General features: G+C 42.1%; 9 non-coding genes across 9 annotated transcripts; all 9 read right to left on the bottom strand.

Annotated features, from left to right (window-relative positions):
- Positions 1-83: 83 nt before the first annotated feature.
- Positions 84-223, bottom strand: LOC144792971 (U4 spliceosomal RNA). The gene has a single exon (XR_013602648.1). It is a non-coding gene; the product is annotated as a U4 spliceosomal RNA (small nuclear RNA).
- A 1930-nt stretch (positions 224-2153) lies between these two features.
- LOC144793127 (U4 spliceosomal RNA) lies at positions 2154-2293 on the bottom strand. Its single transcript, XR_013602788.1, has one exon. It is a non-coding gene; the product is annotated as a U4 spliceosomal RNA (small nuclear RNA).
- Positions 2294-4223: 1930 nt separating this feature from the next.
- On the bottom strand, positions 4224-4363 carry LOC144793819 (U4 spliceosomal RNA). The gene has a single exon (XR_013603282.1). It is a non-coding gene; the product is annotated as a U4 spliceosomal RNA (small nuclear RNA).
- A 1931-nt stretch (positions 4364-6294) lies between these two features.
- Positions 6295-6434, bottom strand: LOC144793671 (U4 spliceosomal RNA). The gene has a single exon (XR_013603148.1). It is a non-coding gene; the product is annotated as a U4 spliceosomal RNA (small nuclear RNA).
- A 1931-nt stretch (positions 6435-8365) lies between these two features.
- On the bottom strand, positions 8366-8505 carry LOC144793644 (U4 spliceosomal RNA). Its single transcript, XR_013603123.1, has one exon. It is a non-coding gene; the product is annotated as a U4 spliceosomal RNA (small nuclear RNA).
- A 1827-nt stretch (positions 8506-10332) lies between these two features.
- On the bottom strand, positions 10333-10472 carry LOC144793106 (U4 spliceosomal RNA). The gene has a single exon (XR_013602770.1). It is a non-coding gene; the product is annotated as a U4 spliceosomal RNA (small nuclear RNA).
- A 1930-nt stretch (positions 10473-12402) lies between these two features.
- LOC144793040 (U4 spliceosomal RNA) lies at positions 12403-12542 on the bottom strand. Its single transcript, XR_013602711.1, has one exon. It is a non-coding gene; the product is annotated as a U4 spliceosomal RNA (small nuclear RNA).
- A 1932-nt stretch (positions 12543-14474) lies between these two features.
- Positions 14475-14614, bottom strand: LOC144793670 (U4 spliceosomal RNA). Its single transcript, XR_013603147.1, has one exon. It is a non-coding gene; the product is annotated as a U4 spliceosomal RNA (small nuclear RNA).
- A 1931-nt stretch (positions 14615-16545) lies between these two features.
- LOC144793642 (U4 spliceosomal RNA) lies at positions 16546-16685 on the bottom strand. Its single transcript, XR_013603122.1, has one exon. It is a non-coding gene; the product is annotated as a U4 spliceosomal RNA (small nuclear RNA).
- Positions 16686-17348: the final 663 nt, after the last annotated feature.

The following is a 17348-nucleotide window of genomic DNA, read 5'->3' as shown; positions in this document are numbered from 1 at the left end:
TTGTCCTTGTCACAGATCACAAACCTGCAAGTAAATTGCATTGCAAATTAAACTATCTTATTTTTTAATTACATACTCTCCAGTCACCGAAGAGACTGTCAAAAATTGCCATTTCGACTATATTTCAAGTCTCCATGACAGGGTATTGGGTAAAGTTTTCAATAAGCAATAATCGCGCCTCGGTTAAACCTCATTGGCTACAATACTGCCACTGCGCAAAGCTAAACAATTTAGTGTGAATTTCATGCACACTTGCCCTAGTACCTCATGTTACAAAGAACATGATTCCTTTTCAAAAGATGTTATCTGTTTATGCATAACTACTCCTCCACTGCTTCTGATAGGCAATGTAAGACATATAATGGTGTTGATTTACTAAGTTCTATCAGCTCTCTGCCCCAAAAGCGTCGATAGCCACACGCAGAGAATTATGGGAAATTGTATGCTAAATAGCTGTACAGGTAAGCAGCACCCTCCCAAGTTATGGATTTGATGGTCAGGCAGATATACCTTCACACAAAGATGAGATCTAGGCTGCTAACCATGGGTTGTGGAAAATATAAGAAGCACAAATTCATAATAGCATCCTCATAGGTCCCACTGTCTTCAAATGTTTACTAGAGAAGGAACGGCAATCAATTTAAAGGAAAATAAATTATAGATACATTTTTCCATATTCCCTAATGCACGTCTGCCATTTCATGGCACTACATAGTTGCATTTGCTGCATTTCATTTTTAGCTTCAGGAGATACAATATACTGGTTTCCTGGTTTTCAAAACATTTTAGGGGAAGATTCACAAGGACCTGACGCAACTGCATGGATGCATAAGTTTCCTTGAGTCAGTGCTGAATGTCCTTGTGCCACGATGAATGTGCTGTATTTACAATACAGCGCTCCATGGCGCAAGAATTAACAGATGCGTCAGAAATTCTGACGCATCTGTTGGCACAAAAGTGACGCATTGCTGGAAATGCTCATGAAAGTGACGCAAAAAGCCCTGAGTCATAACTTATGCCTGGTCTGTGCAGGCGTAGGGATTTTGACACAGTGAAGGCGTAGAGTGATGTAGTGAAATCTTGTAGATTTCAGTGCGTCAGTTCTAGAAGGCTTTTAGCGTGGGAACGCCCACCCTGCATACATTATACCTGACACAGGTATAATATGATGCGGGACTTTACAATGTGACACATCTCCCTAGATGCGTCACATTGTAAATGGGCCGCAACATTTATGCCGCAGCTGCGTCACAATACAGATTTTTATACTTGCCCTATATATGGCTGTGTGTACGTTGTGTGTCTCCGTCTGCATGCAGCATACAAATGTGCCAGATCTGGTAGCCCAGTTGGGCTGATGCAGCCACACAAGAGCTCTCTGCCTGACCTCATTGTCACCAATTCAAATCAGAGAGGATCCATGCAGTCTTTCAAGGCTCTCAGGTGAAAAAATGGGCCCTCGAGGAAGGAAGAAAATAGGCCCCCTTGTTGAAGTTTGGAATATAAAATACCGCAATAATCAGGGTTCAGTGGGTCCCGCAGGTCTGTGGGCGCCAGTGCAACTGCACCTGCTGCACCAACAGAAGCTACGCCCCTGTCATAGAGCTGGGTAACATCAATTACTCAGTGCCACAAAGAGCATTAGAAATAAACTTTACATAATGTCAAACGGCAAAAACAAGAGCTTTGTCAGTTCTTGTTCTGTTTCAAACACTCCATACAATCTGTATGAACCCTCTCCACATTTTCCAACTGATAACAAATGCCTTCGCTCCCAGAAAAAAACTTTCTGGGCGGTTAGTGCACATTTGAATGGGAGATGAGACCTCGGAATAGCCCAGCCCTGCGCCGGACTGCGAGTCACCTCAGAGAGCAGAAACAAAGCCCGTCCTCTGCCCATCACTGACCCAAGCGAATCCGTGGAGCAAAGATGAGAACAAAGGGGAAGAAATAAAAGAATAACGAAAACTCATCAAGGAAAATAAATCCCTAAATTACTGCTGTATTTAAAAAGCTGAGAAAACAAAAGAGAACGTAAAGAGTAAACTGAAGCCAAATAGAGTCACCGTTTTGTCCTTGTCACAGATCACAAACCTGCAAGTAAATTGCATTGCAAAATAAACTATCTTATTTTTTAATTACATACTCTCCAGTCACCGAAGAGACTGTCAACAATTTCCATTTCGACTACATTTCAAGTCTCCATGACGGGGTATTGGGTAAAGTTTTCAATAAACAATAATCGCGCCTTGGTTAAACCTCATTGGCTACGATACTGCCACTGCGCAAAGCTAAACAATTTAGTGTGAATTTCATGCACACTTGCCCTAGTACCTCATGTTACAAAGAACATGATTCCTTTTCAAAAGATGTTATCTGTTTATGCATAACTACTCCTCCACTGCTTCTGATAGGCAATGTAAGACATATAATGGTGTTGTTTTACTAAGTTCTATCAGCTCTCTGCCCCAAAAGCGTCGATAGCCACACGCAGAGAATTATGGGAAATTGTATGCTAAATAGCTGTACAGGTAAGCAGCACCCTCCCAAGTTATGGATTTGATGCTCAGGCAGATATACCTTCACACAAAGATGAGATCTAGGCTGCTAACCATGGGTTGTGGAAAATATAAGAAGCACAAATTCATAATAGCATCCTCATAGGTCCCACTGTCATCAAATGTTTACTAGAGAAGGAACGGCAATCAATTTAAAGGAAAATAAATTATAGATAAATTTTTCCATATTCCATAATGCACGTCTGCCATTTCATGGCACTACATAGTTGCATTTGCTGCATTTCATTTTTAGCTTTAGGAGGTACAATATACTGGTTTCCTGGTTTTCAAAACATTTTAGGGGAATATTCACAAGGACCTGACGCAACTGCATGGATGCATAAGTTTCCTTGAGTCAGTGCTGAATGTCCTTGTGCCACGATGAATGTGCTGTATTTACATTACAGCGCTCCATGGCGCAAGAATTAACAGATGCGTCAGAAATTCTGACGCATCTGTTGGCACAAAAGTGACGCATTGCTGGAAATGCTCATGAAAGTGACGCAAAAAGCCCTGAGTCATAACTTATGCCTGGTCTGTGCAGGCGTAGGGATTTTGACACAGTGAAGGCGTAGAGTGATGTAGTGAAATCTTGTAGATTTCAGTGCGTCAGTTCTAGAAGGCTTTTAGCGTGGGAACGCCCACCCTGCATACATTATACCTGACGCAGGTATAATATGATGCGGGACTTTACAATGTGACACATCTCCCTAGATGCGTCACATTGTAAATGGGCCGCAACATTTATGCCGCAGCTGCGTCACAATACAGATTTTTATACTTGCCCTATATATATCTCTCTGTATGTTGTGTGTCTCCGTCTGCATGCAGCATACAAATGTGCCAGATCTGGGAGCCCAATTGGGCTGATGCAGCCACACAAGAGCTCTTTGCCTGAACTCATTGTCACCAATTCAAATCAGAGAGGATCCATGCAGTCTTTCAAGGCTCTCAGGTGAAAAAATGGGCCCTAGAGCAAGGAAGAAAATAGGCCCCCTTGTTGAAGTTTGGAATATAAAATACCGCAATAATCAGGGTTCAGTGGGTCCCGCAGGTCTGTGGGCGCCAGTGCAACTGCACCTGCTGCACCAACAGAAGCTACGCCCCTGTCATAGAGCTGGGTAACATCAATTACTCAGTGCCACAAAGAGCATTAGAAATAAACTTTACATAATGTCAAACGGCAAAAACAAGAGCTTTGTCAGTTCTTGTTCTGTTTCAAACACACCATACAATCTGTATGAACCCTCTCCACATTTTCCTACTGATAACAAATGCCTTCGCTCCCAGAAAAAAACTTTCTGGGCGGTTAGTGCACATTTGAATGGGAGATGAGACCTCGGAAGAGCCCAGCCCTGCGCCGGACTGCGAGTCACCTCAGAGAGCAGAAACAAAGCCCGTCCTCTGCCCATCACTGACCCAAGCGAATCCGTGGAGCAAAGATGAGAACAAAGGGGAAGAAATAAAAGAATAACGAAAACTCATCAAGGAAAATAAATCCCTAAATTACTGCTGTATTTAAAAAGCTGAGAAAACAAAAGAGAACGTAAAGAGTAAACTGAAGCCAAATAGAGTCACCGTTTTGTCCTTGTCACAGATCACAAACCTGCAAGTAAATTGCATTGCAAAATAAACTATCTTATTTTTTAATTACATATTCTCCAGTCTCCGAAGAGACTGTCAAAAATTGCCATTTCGACTATATTTCAAGTCTCCATGACGTGGTATTGGGTAAAGTTTTCAATAAGCAATAAACGCGCCTCGGTTAAACCTCATTGGCTACGATACTGCCACTGCGCAAAGCTAAACAATTTAGTGTGAATTTCATGCACACTTGCCCTAGTACCTCATGTTACAAAGAAAATGATTCCTTTTCAAAAGATGTTATCTGTTTATGCATAACTACTCCTCCACTGCTTCTGATAGGCAATGTAAGACATATAATGGTGTTGTTTTACTAATTTCTATCAGCTCTCTGCCCCAAACCGTCGATAGCCACACGCAGAGAATTATGGGAAATTGTATGCTAAATAGCTGTCCAGGTAAGCAGCACCCTCCCAAGTTATGAATTTGATGCTCAGGCAGATATACCTTCACACAAAGATGAGATCTAGGCTGCTAACCATGGGTTGTGGAAAATATAAGAAGCACAAATTCATAATAGCATCCTCATAGGTCCCACTGTCTTCAAATGTTTACTAGAGAAGGAACGGCAATCAATTTAAAGGAAAATAAATTATAGATACATTTTTCCATATTCCATAATGCACGTCTGCCATTTCATGGCACTACATAGTTGCATTTGCTGCATTTCATTTTTAGCTTTAGGAGGTACAATATACTGGTTTCCTGGTTTTCAAAACATTTTAGGGGAAGATTCACAAGGACCTGACGCAACTGCATGGATGCATAAGTTTCCTTGAGTCAGTGCTGAATGTCCTTGTGCCACGATGAATGTGCTGTATTTACAATACAGCGCTCCATGGCGCAAGAATTAACAGATGCGTCAGAAATTCTGACGCATCTGTTGGCACAAAAGTGACACATTGCTGGAAATGCTCATGAAAGTGACGCAAAAAGCCCTGAGTCATAACTTATGCCTGGTCTGTGCAGGCGTAGGGATTTTGACACAGTGAAGGCGTAGAGTGATGTAGTGAAATCTTGTAGATTTCAGTGCGTCAGTTCTAGAAGGCTTTTAGCGTGGGAACGCCCACCCTGCATACATTATACCTGACGCAGGTATAATATGATGCGGGACTTTACAATGTGACACATCTCCCTAGATGCGTCACATTGTAAATGGGCCGCAACATTTATGCCACAGCTGCGTCACAATACAGATTTTTATACTTGCCCTATATATGGCTGTGTGTACGTTGTGTGTCTCCGTCTGCATGCAGCATACAAATGTGCCAGATCTGGTAGCCCAGTTGGGCTGATGCAGCCACACAAGAGCTCTTTGCCTGACCTCATTGTCACCAATTCAAATCAGAGAGGATCCATGCAGTCTTTCAAGGCTCTCAGGTGAAAAAATGGGCCTTAGAGCAAGGAAGAAAATAGGCCCCCTTGTTGAAGTTTGGAATATAAAATACCGCAATAATCAGGGTTCAGTGGGTCCCGCAGGTCTGTGGGCGCCAGTGCAACTGCACCTGCTGCACCAACAGAAGCTACGCCCCTGTCATAGAGCTGGGTAACATCAATTACTCAGTGCCACAAAGAGCATTAGAAATAAACTTTACATAATGTCAAACGGCAAAAACAAGAGCTTTGTCAGTTCTTGTTCTGTTTCAAACACTCCATACAATCTGTATGAACCCTCTCCACATTTTCCTACTGATAACAAATGCCTTCGCTCCCAGAAAAAAACTTTCTGGGCGGTTAGTGCACATTTGAATGGGAGATGAGACCTTTTGAAGAGCCCAGCCCTGCGCCGAACTGCGAGTCACCTCAGAGAGCAGAAACAAAGCCAGTCCTCTGCCCATCACTGACCCAAGCGAATCCGTGGAGCAAAGATGAGATCAAAGGGGAAGAAATAAAAGAATAACGAAAACTCATCAAGGAAAATAAATCCCTAAATTACTGCTGTATTTAAAAAGCTGAGAAAACAAAAGAGAACGTAAAGAGTAAACTGAAGCCAAATAGAGTCACCGTTTTGCCCTTGTCACAGATCACAAACCTGCAAGTAAATTGCATTGCAAAATAAACTATTTTAATTTTTTAATTACATATTCTCCAGTCTCCGGAGAGACTGTCAAAAATTGCCATTTCGACTATATTTGAAGTCTCCATGACGGGGTATTGGGTAAAGTTTTCAATAAGCAATAATCGCGCCTCGGTTAAACCTCATTGGCTACGATACTGCCACTGCGCAAAGCTAAACGATTTAGTGTGAATTTCATGCACACTTGCCCTAGTACCTCATGTTACAAAGAACATGATTCCTTTTCAAAAGATGTTATCTGTTTATGCATAACTACTCCTCCACTGCTTCTGATAGGCAATGTAAGACATATAATGGTGTTGTTTTACTAAGTTCTATCAGCTCTCTGCCCCAAAAGCGTCGATAGCCACACGCAGAGAATTATGGGAAATTGTATGCTAAATAGCTGTACAGGTAAGCAGCACCCTCCCAAGTTATGGATTTGATGCTCAGGCAGATATACCTTCACACAAAGATGAGATCTAGGCTGCTAACCATGGGTTGTGGAAAATATAAGAAGCACAAATTCATAATAGCATCCTCATAGGTCCCACTGTCTTCAAATGTTTACTAGAGAAGGAACGGCAATCAATTTAAAGGAAAATAAATTATAGATACATTTTTCCATATTCCATAATGCACGTCTGCCATTTCATGGCACTACATAGTTGCATTTGCTGCATTTCATTTTTAGCTTTAGGAGGTACAATATACTGGTTTCCTGGTTTTCAAAACATTTTAGGGGAATATTCACAAGGACCTGACGCAACTGCATGGATGCATACGTTTACCTTGAGTCAGTGCTGAATGTCCTTGTGCCACGATGAATGTGCTGTATTTACCTTACAGCGCTCCATGGCGCAAGAATTAACAGATGCGTCAGAAATTCTGACGCATCTGTTGGCACAAAAGTGACGCATTGCTGGAAATGCTCATGAAAGTGACGCAAAAAGCCCTGAGTCATAACTTATGCCTGGTCTGTGCAGGCGTAGGGATTTTGACACAGTGAAGGCGTAGAGTGATGTAGTGAAATCTTGTAGATTTCAGTGCGTCAGTTCTAGAAGGCTTTTAGCGTGGGAACGCCCACCCTGCATACATTATACCTGACGCAGGTATAATATGATGCGGGACTTTACAATGTGACACATCTCCCTAGATGTGTCACATTGTAAATGGGCCGCAACATTTATGCCGCAGCTGCGTCACAATACAGATTTTTATACTTGCCCTATATATGGCTGTGTGTACGTTGTGTGTCTCCGTCTGCATGCAGCATACAAATGTGCCAGATCTGGGAGCCCAGTTGGGCTGATGCAGCGACACAAGAGCTCTTTGCCTGACCTCATTGTCACCAATTCAAATCAGAGAGGATCCATGCAGTCTTTCAAGGCTCTCAGGTGAAAAAATGGGCCCTAGAGCAAGGAAGAAAATAGGCCCCCTTGTTGAAGTTTGGAATATAAAATACCGCAATAATCAGGGTTCAGTGGGACCCGCAGGTCTGTGGGCACCAGTGCAACTGCAGCTGCTGCACCAACAGAAGCTACGCCCCTGTCATAGAGCTGGGTAACATCAATTACTCAGTGCCACAAAGAGCATTAGAAATAAACTTTACATAATGTCAAACGGCAAAAACAAGAGCTTTGTCAGTTCTTGTTCTGTTTCAAACACACCATACAATCTGTATGAACCCTCTCCACATTTTCCTACTGATAACAAATGCCTTCGCTCCCAGAAAAAAACTTTCTGGGCGGTTAGTGCACATTTGAATGGGAGATGAGACCTCAGAAGAGCCCAGTCCTGCGCCGGACTGCGAGTCACCTCAGAGAGCAGAAACAAAGCCCGTCCTCTGCCCATCACTGACCCAAGCGAATCCGTGGAGCAAAGATGAGAACAAAGGGGAAGAAATTAAAGAATAATGAAAACTCATCAAGGAAAATAAATCCCTAAATTACTGCTGTATTTAAAAAGCTGAGAAAACAAAAGAGAACGTAAAGAGTAAACTGCAGCCAAATAGAGTCACCGTTTTGGCCTTGTCACAGATCACAAACCTGCAAGTAAATTGCATTGCAAAATAAACTATCTTATTTTTTAATTACATATTCTCCAGTCTCCGAAGAGACTGTCAAAAATTGCCATTTCGACTATATTTCAAGTCTCCATGACGGGGTATTGGGTAAAGTTTTCAATAAGCAATAATCGCGCCTCGGTTAAACCTCATTGGCTACGATACTGCCACTGCGCAAAGCTAAACAATTTAGTGTGAATTTCATGCACACTTGCCCTAGTACCTCATGTTACAAAGAGCATGATTCCTTTTCAAAAGATGTTATCTGTTTATGCATAACTACTCCTCCACTGCTTCTGATAGGCAATGTAAGACATATAATGGTGTTGTTTTACTAATTTCTATCAGCTCTCTGCCCCAAACCGTCGATAGCCACACGCAGAGAATTATGGGAAATTGTATGCTAAATAGCTGTCCAGGTAAGCAGCACCCTCCCAAGTTATGGATTTGATGCTCAGGCAGATATACCTTCACACAAAGATGAGATCTAGGCTGCTAACCATGGGTTGTGGAAAATATAAGAAGCACAAATTCATAATAGCATCCTCATAGGTCCCACTGTCTTCAAATGTTTACTAGAGAAGGAACGGCAATCAATTTAAAGGAAAATAAATTATAGATACATTTTTCCATATTCCCTAATGCACGTCTGCCATTTCATGGCACTACATAGTTGCATTTGCTGCATTTCATTTTTAGCTTTAGGAGGTACAATATACTGGTTTCCTGGTTTTCAAAACATTTTAGGGGAATATTCACAAGGACCTGACGCAACTGCATGGATGCATAAGTTTCCTTGAGTCAGTGCTGAATGTCCTTGTGCCACGATGAATGTGCTGTATTTACCTTACAGCGCTCCATGGCGCAAGAATTAACAGATGCGTCAGAAATTCTGACGCATCTGTTGGCACAAAAGTGACGCATTGCTGGAAATGCTCATGAAAGTGACGCAAAAAGCCCTGAGTCATAACTTATGCCTGGTCTGTGCAGGCGTAGGGATTTTGACACAGTGAAGGCGTAGAGTGATGTAGTGAAATCTTGTAGATTTCAGTGCGTCAGTTCTAGAAGGCTTTTAGCGTGGGAACGCCCACCCTGCATACATTATACCTGACGCAGGTATAATGTGAAGCGGGACTTTACAATGTGACACATCTCCCTAGATGCGTCACATTGTAAATGGGGCGCAACATTTACGCCGCAGCTGCGTCACAATACAGATTTTTATACTTGCCCTATATATGGCTGTGTGTACGTTGTGTGTCTCCGTCTGCATGCAGCATACAAATGTGCCAGATCTGGTAGCCCAGTTGGGCTGATGCAGCCACACAAGAGCTCTTTGCCTGACCTCATTGTCACCAATTCAAATCAGAGAGGATCCATGCAGTCTTTCAAGGCTCTCAGGTGAAAAAATGGCCCTAGAGCAAGGAAGAAAATAGGCCCCCTTGTTGAAGTTTGGAATATAAAATACCGCAATAATCATTAGAATCATTATAATCATTAGAAATAAACTTTACATAATGTCAAACGGCAAAAACAAGAGCTTTGTCAGTTCTTGTTCTGTTTCAAACACTCCATACAATCTGTATGAACCCTCTCCACATTTTCCTACTGATAACAAATGCCTTCGCTCCCAGAAAAAAACTTTCTGGGCGGTTAGTGCACATTTGAATAGGAGATGAGACCTCGGAAGAGCCCAGCCCTGCGCCGGACTGCGAGTCACCTCAGAGAGCAGAAACAAAGCCCGTCCTCTGCCCATCACTGACCCAAGCGAATCCGTGGAGCAAAGATGAGAACAAAGGGGAAGAAATAAAAGAATAACGAAAACTCATCAAGGAAAATAAATCCCTAAATTACTGCTGTATTTAAAAAGCTGAGAAAACAAAAGAGAACGTAAAGAGTAAACTGAAGCCAAATAGAGTCACCATTTTGTCCTTGTCACAGATCACAAACCTGCAAGTAAATTGCATTGCAAAATAAACTATCTTATTTTTTAATTACATACTCTCCAATCACCGAAGAGACTGTCAAAAATTGCCATTTGGACTATATTTCAAGTCTCCATGACAGGGTATTGGGTAAAGTTTTCAATAAGCAATAATCACGCCTCGGTTAAAACTCATTGGCTACGATACTGCCACTGCGCAAAGCTAAACAATTTATTGTGAATTTCATGCACACTTGCCCTAGTACCTCATGTTACAAAGAACATGATTCCTTTTCAAAAGATGTTATCTGTTTATGCATAACTACTCCTCCACTGCTTCTGATAGGCAATGTAAGACATATAATGGTGTTGTTTTACTAAGTTCTATCAGCTCTCTGCCCCAAAAGCGTCGATAGCCACACGCAGAGAATTATGGGAAATTGTATGCTAAATAGCTGTACAGGTAAGCAGCACCCTCCCAAGTTATGGATTTGATGCTCAGGCAGATATACCTTCACACAAAGATGAGATCTAGGCTGCTAACCATGGGTTGTGGAAAATATAAGAAGCACAAATTCATAATAGCATCCTCATAGGTCCCACTGTCTTCAAATGTTTACTAGAGAAGGAACGGCAATCAATTTAAAGGAAAATAAATTATAGATACATTTTTCCATATTCCATAATGCACGTCTGCCATTTCATGGCACTACATAGTTGCATTTGCTGCATTTCATTTTTAGCTTTAGGAGGTACAATATACTGGTTTCCTGGTTTTCAAAACATTTTAGGGGAATATTCACAAGGACCTGACGCAACTGCATGGATGCATAAGTTTCCTTGAGTCAGTGCTGAATGTCCTTGTGCCACGATGAATGTGTTGTATTTACATTACAGCGCTCCATGGCGCAAGAATTAACAGATGCGTCAGAAATTCTGACGCATCTGTTGGCACAAAAGTGACGCATTGCTGGAAATGCTCATGAAAGTGACGCAAAAAGCCCTGAGTCATAACTTATGCCTGGTCTGTGCAGGCGTAGGGATTTTGACACAGTGAAGGCGTAGAGTGATGTAGTGAAATCTTGTAGATTTCAGTGCGTCAGTTCTAGAAGGCTTTTAGCGTGGGAACGCCCACCCTGCATACATTATACCTGACGCAGGTATAATATGATGCGGGACTTTACAATGTGACACATCTCCCTAGATGCGTCACATTGTAAATGGGCCGCAACATTTATGCCGCAGCTGCGTCACAATACAGATTTTTATACTTGCCCTATATATGGCTGTGTGTACGTTGTGTGTCTCCGTCTGCATGCAGCATACAAATGTGCCAGATCTGGGAGCCCAGTTGGGCTGATGCAGCCACACAAGAGCTCTTTGCCTGACCTCATTGTCACCAATTCAAATCAGAGAGGATCCATGCAGTCTTTCAAGGCTCTCAGGTGAAAAAATGGGCCCTAGAGCAAGGAAGAAAATAGGCCCCCTTGTTGAAGTTTGGAATATAAAATACCGCAATAATCAGGGTTCAGTGGGTCCCGCAGGTCTGTGGGCGCCAGTGCAACTGCACCTGCTGCACCAACAGAAGCTACGCCCCTGTCATAGAGCTGGGTAACATCAATTACTCAGTGCCACAAAGAGCATTAGAAATAAACTTTACATAATGTCAAACGGCAAAAACAAGAGCTTTGTCAGTTCTTGTTCTGTTTCAAACACTCCATACAATCTGTATGAACCCTCTCCACATTTTCCTACTGATAACAAATGCCTTCGCTCCCAGAAAAAAACTTTCTGGGCGGTTAGTGCACATTTGAATAGGAGATGAGACCTCGGAAGAGCCCAGCCCTGCGCCGGACTGCGAGTCACCTCAGAGAGCAGAAACAAAGCCCGTCCTCTGCCCATCACTGACCCAAGCGAATCCGTGGAGCAAAGATGAGAACAAAGGGGAAGAAATAAAAGAATAACGAAAACTCATCAAGGAAAATAAATCCCTAAATTACTGCTGTATTTAAAAAGCTGAGAAAACAAAAGAGAACGTAAAGAGTAAACTGAAGCCAAATAGAGTCACCGTTTTGTCCTTGTCACAGATCACAAACCTGCAAGTAAATTGCATTGCAAAATAAACTATCTTATTTTTTAATTACATATTCTCCAGTCACCGAAGAGACTGTCAAAAATTGCCATTTGGACTATATTTCAAGTCTCCATGACGGGGTATTGGGTAAAGTTTTCAATAAGCAATAATCACTCCTCGGTTAAACCTCATTGGCTACGATACTGCCACTGCGCAAAGCTAAACAATTTAGTGTGAATTTCATGCACACTTGCCCTAGTACCTCATGTTACAAAGAACATGATTCCTTTTCAAAAGATGTTATCTGTTTATGCATAACTACTCCTCCACTGCTTCTGATAGGCAATGTAAGACATATAATGGTGTTGTTTTACTAAGTTCTATCAGCTCTCTGCCCCAAAAGCGTCGATAGCCACACGCAGAGAATTATGGGAAATTGTATGCTAAATAGCTGTACAGGTAAGCAGCACCCTCCCAAGTTATGGATTTGATGCTCAGGCAGATATACCTTCACACAAAGATGAGATCTAGGCTGCTAACCATGGGTTGTGGAAAATATAAGAAGCACAAATTCATAATAGCATCCTCATAGGTCCCACTGTCTTCAAATGTTTACTAGAGAAGGAACGGCAATCAATTTAAAGGAAAATAAATTATAGATACATTTTTCCATATTCCATAATGCACGTCTGCCATTTCATGGCACTACATAGTTGCATTTGCTGCATTTCATTTTTAGCTTTAGGAGGTACAATATACTGGTTTCCTGGTTTTCAAAACATTTTAGGGGAATATTCACAAGGACCTGACGCAACTGCATGGATGCATAAGTTTCCTTGAGTCAGTGCTGAATGTCCTTGTGCCACGATGAATGTGTTGTATTTACATTACAGCGCTCCATGGCGCAAGAATTAACAGATGCGTCAGAAATTCTGACGCATCTGTTGGCACAAAAGTGACGCATTGCTGGAAATGCTCATGAAAGTGACGCAAAAAGCCCTGAGTCATAACTTATGCCTGGTTTGTGCAGGCGTAGGGATTTTGACACAGTGAAGGCGTAGAGTGATGTAGTGAAATCTTGTAGATTTCAGTGCGTCAGTTCTAGAAGGCTTTTAGCGTGGGAACGCCCACCCTGCATACATTATACCTGACGCAGGTATAATATGATGCGGGACTTTACAATGTGACACATCTCCCTAGATGCGTCACATTGTAAATGGGCCGCAACATTTATGCCGCAGCTGCGTCACAATACAGATTTTTATACTTGCCCTATATATGGCTGTGTGTACGTTGTGTGTCTCCGTCTGCATGCAGCATACAAATGTGCCAGATCTGGTAGCCCAGTTGGGCTGATGCAGCCACACAAGAGCTCTTTGCCTGACCTCATTGTCACCAATTCAAATCAGAGAGGATCCATGCAGTCTTTCAAGGCTCTCAGGTGAAAAAATGGGCCTTAGAGCAAGGAAGAAAATAGGCCCCCTTGTTGAAGTTTGGAATATAAAATACCGCAATAATCAGGGTTCAGTGGGTCCCGCAGGTCTGTGGGCGCCAGTGCAACTGCACCTGCTGCACCAACAGAAGCTACGCCCCTGTCATAGAGCTGGGTAACATCAATTACTCAGTGCCACAAAGAGCATTAGAAATAAACTTTACATAATGTCAAACGGCAAAAACAAGAGCTTTGTCAGTTCTTGTTCTGTTTCAAACACTCCATACAATCTGTATGAACCCTCTCCACATTTTCCTACTGATAACAAATGCCTTCGCTCCCAGAAAAAAACTTTCTGGGCGGTTAGTGCACATTTGAATGGGAGATGAGACCTTTTGAAGAGCCCAGCCCTGCGCCGAACTGCGAGTCACCTCAGAGAGCAGAAACAAAGCCAGTCCTCTGCCCATCACTGACCCAAGCGAATCCGTGGAGCAAAGATGAGATCAAAGGGGAAGAAATAAAAGAATAACGAAAACTCATCAAGGAAAATAAATCCCTAAATTACTGCTGTATTTAAAAAGCTGAGAAAACAAAAGAGAACGTAAAGAGTAAACTGAAGCCAAATAGAGTCACCATTTAGCCCTTGTCACAGATCACAAACCTGCAAGTAAATTGCATTGCAAAATAAACTATTTTAATTTTTTAATTACATATTCTCCAGTCTCCGGAGAGACTGTCAAAAATTGCCATTTCGACTATATTTCAAGTCTCCATGACGGGGTATTGGGTAAAGTTTTCAATAAGCAATAATCGCGCCTCGGTTAAACCTCATTGGCTACGATACTGCCACTGCGCAAAGCTAAACGATTTAGTGTGAATTTCATGCACACTTGCCCTAGTACCTCATGTTACAAAGAACATGATTCCTTTTCAAAAGATGTTATCTGTTTATGCATAACTACTCCTCCACTGCTTCTGATAGGCAATGTAAGACATATAATGGTGTTGTTTTACTAAGTTCTATCAGCTCTCTGCCCCAAAAGCGTCGATAGCCACACGCAGAGAATTATGGGAAATTGTATGCTAAATAGCTGTACAGGTAAGCAGCACCCTCCCAAGTTATGGATTTGATGCTCAGGCAGATATACCTTCACACAAAGATGAGATCTAGGCTGCTAACCATGGGTTGTGGAAAATATAAGAAGCACAAATTCATAATAGCATCCTCATAGGTCCCACTGTCTTCAAATGTTTACTAGAGAAGGAACGGCAATCAATTTAAAGGAAAATAAATTATAGATACATTTTTCCATATTCCATAATGCACGTCTGCCATTTCATGGCACTACATAGTTGCATTTGCTGCATTTCATTTTTAGCTTTAGGAGGTACAATATACTGGTTTCCTGGTTTTCAAAACATTTTAGGGGAATATTCACAAGGACCTGACGCAACTGCATGGATGCATACGTTTACCTTGAGTCAGTGCTGAATGTCCTTGTGCCACGATGAATGTGCTGTATTTACCTTACAGCGCTCCATGGCGCAAGAATTAACAGATGCGTCAGAAATTCTGACGCATCTGTTGGCACAAAAGTGACGCATTGCTGGAAATGCTCATGAAAGTGACGCAAAAAGCCCTGAGTCATAACTTATGCCTGGTCTGTGCAGGCGTAGGGATTTTGACACAGTGAAGGCGTAGAGTGATGTAGTGAAATCTTGTAGATTTCAGTGCGTCAGTTCTAGAAGGCTTTTAGCGTGGGAACGCCCACCCTGCATACATTATACCTGACGCAGGTATAATATGATGCGGGACTTTACAATGTGACACATCTCCCTAGATGCGTCACATTGTAAATGGGCCGCAACATTTATGCCGCAGCTGCGTCACAATACAGATTTTTATACTTGCCCTATATATGGCTGTGTGTACGTTGTGTGTCTCCGTCTGCATGCAGCATACAAATGTGCCAGATCTGGGAGCCCAGTTGGGCTGATGCAGCCACACAAGAGCTCTTTGCCTGACCTCATTGTCACCAATTCAAATCAGAGAGGATCCATGCAGTCTTTCAAGGCTCTCAGGCTAAAAAATGGGCCCTAGAGCAAGGAAGAAAATAGGCCCCCTTGTTGAAGTTTGGAATATAAAATACCGCAATAATCAGGGTTCAGTGGGACCCGCAGGTCTGTGGGCGCCAGTGCAACTGCAGCTGCTGCACCAACAGAAGCTACGCCCCTGTCATAGAGCTGGGTAACATCAATTACTCAGTGCCACAAAGAGCATTAGAAATAAACTTTACATAATGTCAAACGGCAAAAACAAGAGCTTTGTCAGTTCTTGTTCTGTTTCAAACACACCATACAATCTGTATGAACCCTCTCCACATTTTCCTACTGATAACAAATGCCTTCGCTCCCAGAAAAAAACTTTCTGGGCGGTTAGTGCACATTTGAATGGGAGATGAGACCTCAGAAGAGCCCAGCCCTGCGCCGGACTGCGAGTCACCTCAGAGAGCAGAAACAAAGCCCGTCCTCTGCCCATCACTGACCCAAGCGAAGCCGTGGAGCAAAGATGAGAACAAAGGGGAAGAAATTAAAGAATAATGAAAACTCATCAAGGAAAATAAATCCCTAAATTACTGCTGTATTTAAAAAGCTGAGAAAACAAAAGAGAACGTAAAGAGTAAACTGCAGCCAAATAGAGTCACCGTTTTGGCCTTGTCACAGATCACAAACCTGCAAGTAAATTGCATTGCAAAATAAACTATCTTATTTTTTAATTACATATTCTCCAGTCTCCGAAGAGACTGTCAAAAATTGCCATTTCGACTATATTTCAAGTCTCCATGACGGGGTATTGGGTAAAGTTTTCAATAAGCAATAATCGCGCCTCGGTTAAACCTCATTGGCTACGATACTGCCACTGCGCAAAGCTAAACAATTTAGTGTGAATTTCATGCACACTTGCCCTAGTACCTCATGTTACAAAGAGCATGATTCCTTTTCAAAAGATGTTATCTGTTTATGCATAACTACTCCTCCACTGCTTCTGATAGGCAATGTAAGACATATAATGGTGTTGTTTTACTAATTTCTATCAGCTCTCTGCCCCAAACCGTCGATAGCCACACGCAGAGAATTATGGGAAATTGTATGCTAAATAGCTGTCCAGGTAAGCAGCACCCTCCCAAGTTATGGATTTGATGCTCAGGCAGATATACCTTCACACAAAGATGAGATCTAGGCTGCTAACCATGGGTTGTGGAAAATATAAGAAGCACAAATTCATAATAGCATCCTCATAGGTCCCACTGTCTTCAAATGTTTACTAGAGAAGGAACGGCAATCAATTTAAAGGAAAATAAATTATAGATACATTTTTCCATATTCCCTAATGCACGTCTGCCATTTCATGGCACTACATAGTTGCATTTGCTGCATTTCATTTTTAGCTTTAGGAGGTACAATATACTGGTTTCCTGGTTTTCAAAACATTTTAGGGGAATATTCACAAGGACCTGACGCAACTGCATGGATGCATAAGTTTCCTTGAGTCAGTGCTGAATGTCCTTGTGCCACGATGAATGTGCTGTATTTA

This window comes from Lissotriton helveticus, chromosome 11 (assembly GCF_964261635.1).
Source record: "Lissotriton helveticus chromosome 11, aLisHel1.1, whole genome shotgun sequence".
In the NCBI taxonomy this organism is placed as follows: Eukaryota; Metazoa; Chordata; class Amphibia; order Caudata; family Salamandridae; genus Lissotriton; species Lissotriton helveticus.
Note: the sequence above shows the minus strand (reverse complement) of the source record. Positions and strands in the feature narration are given on the sequence as shown.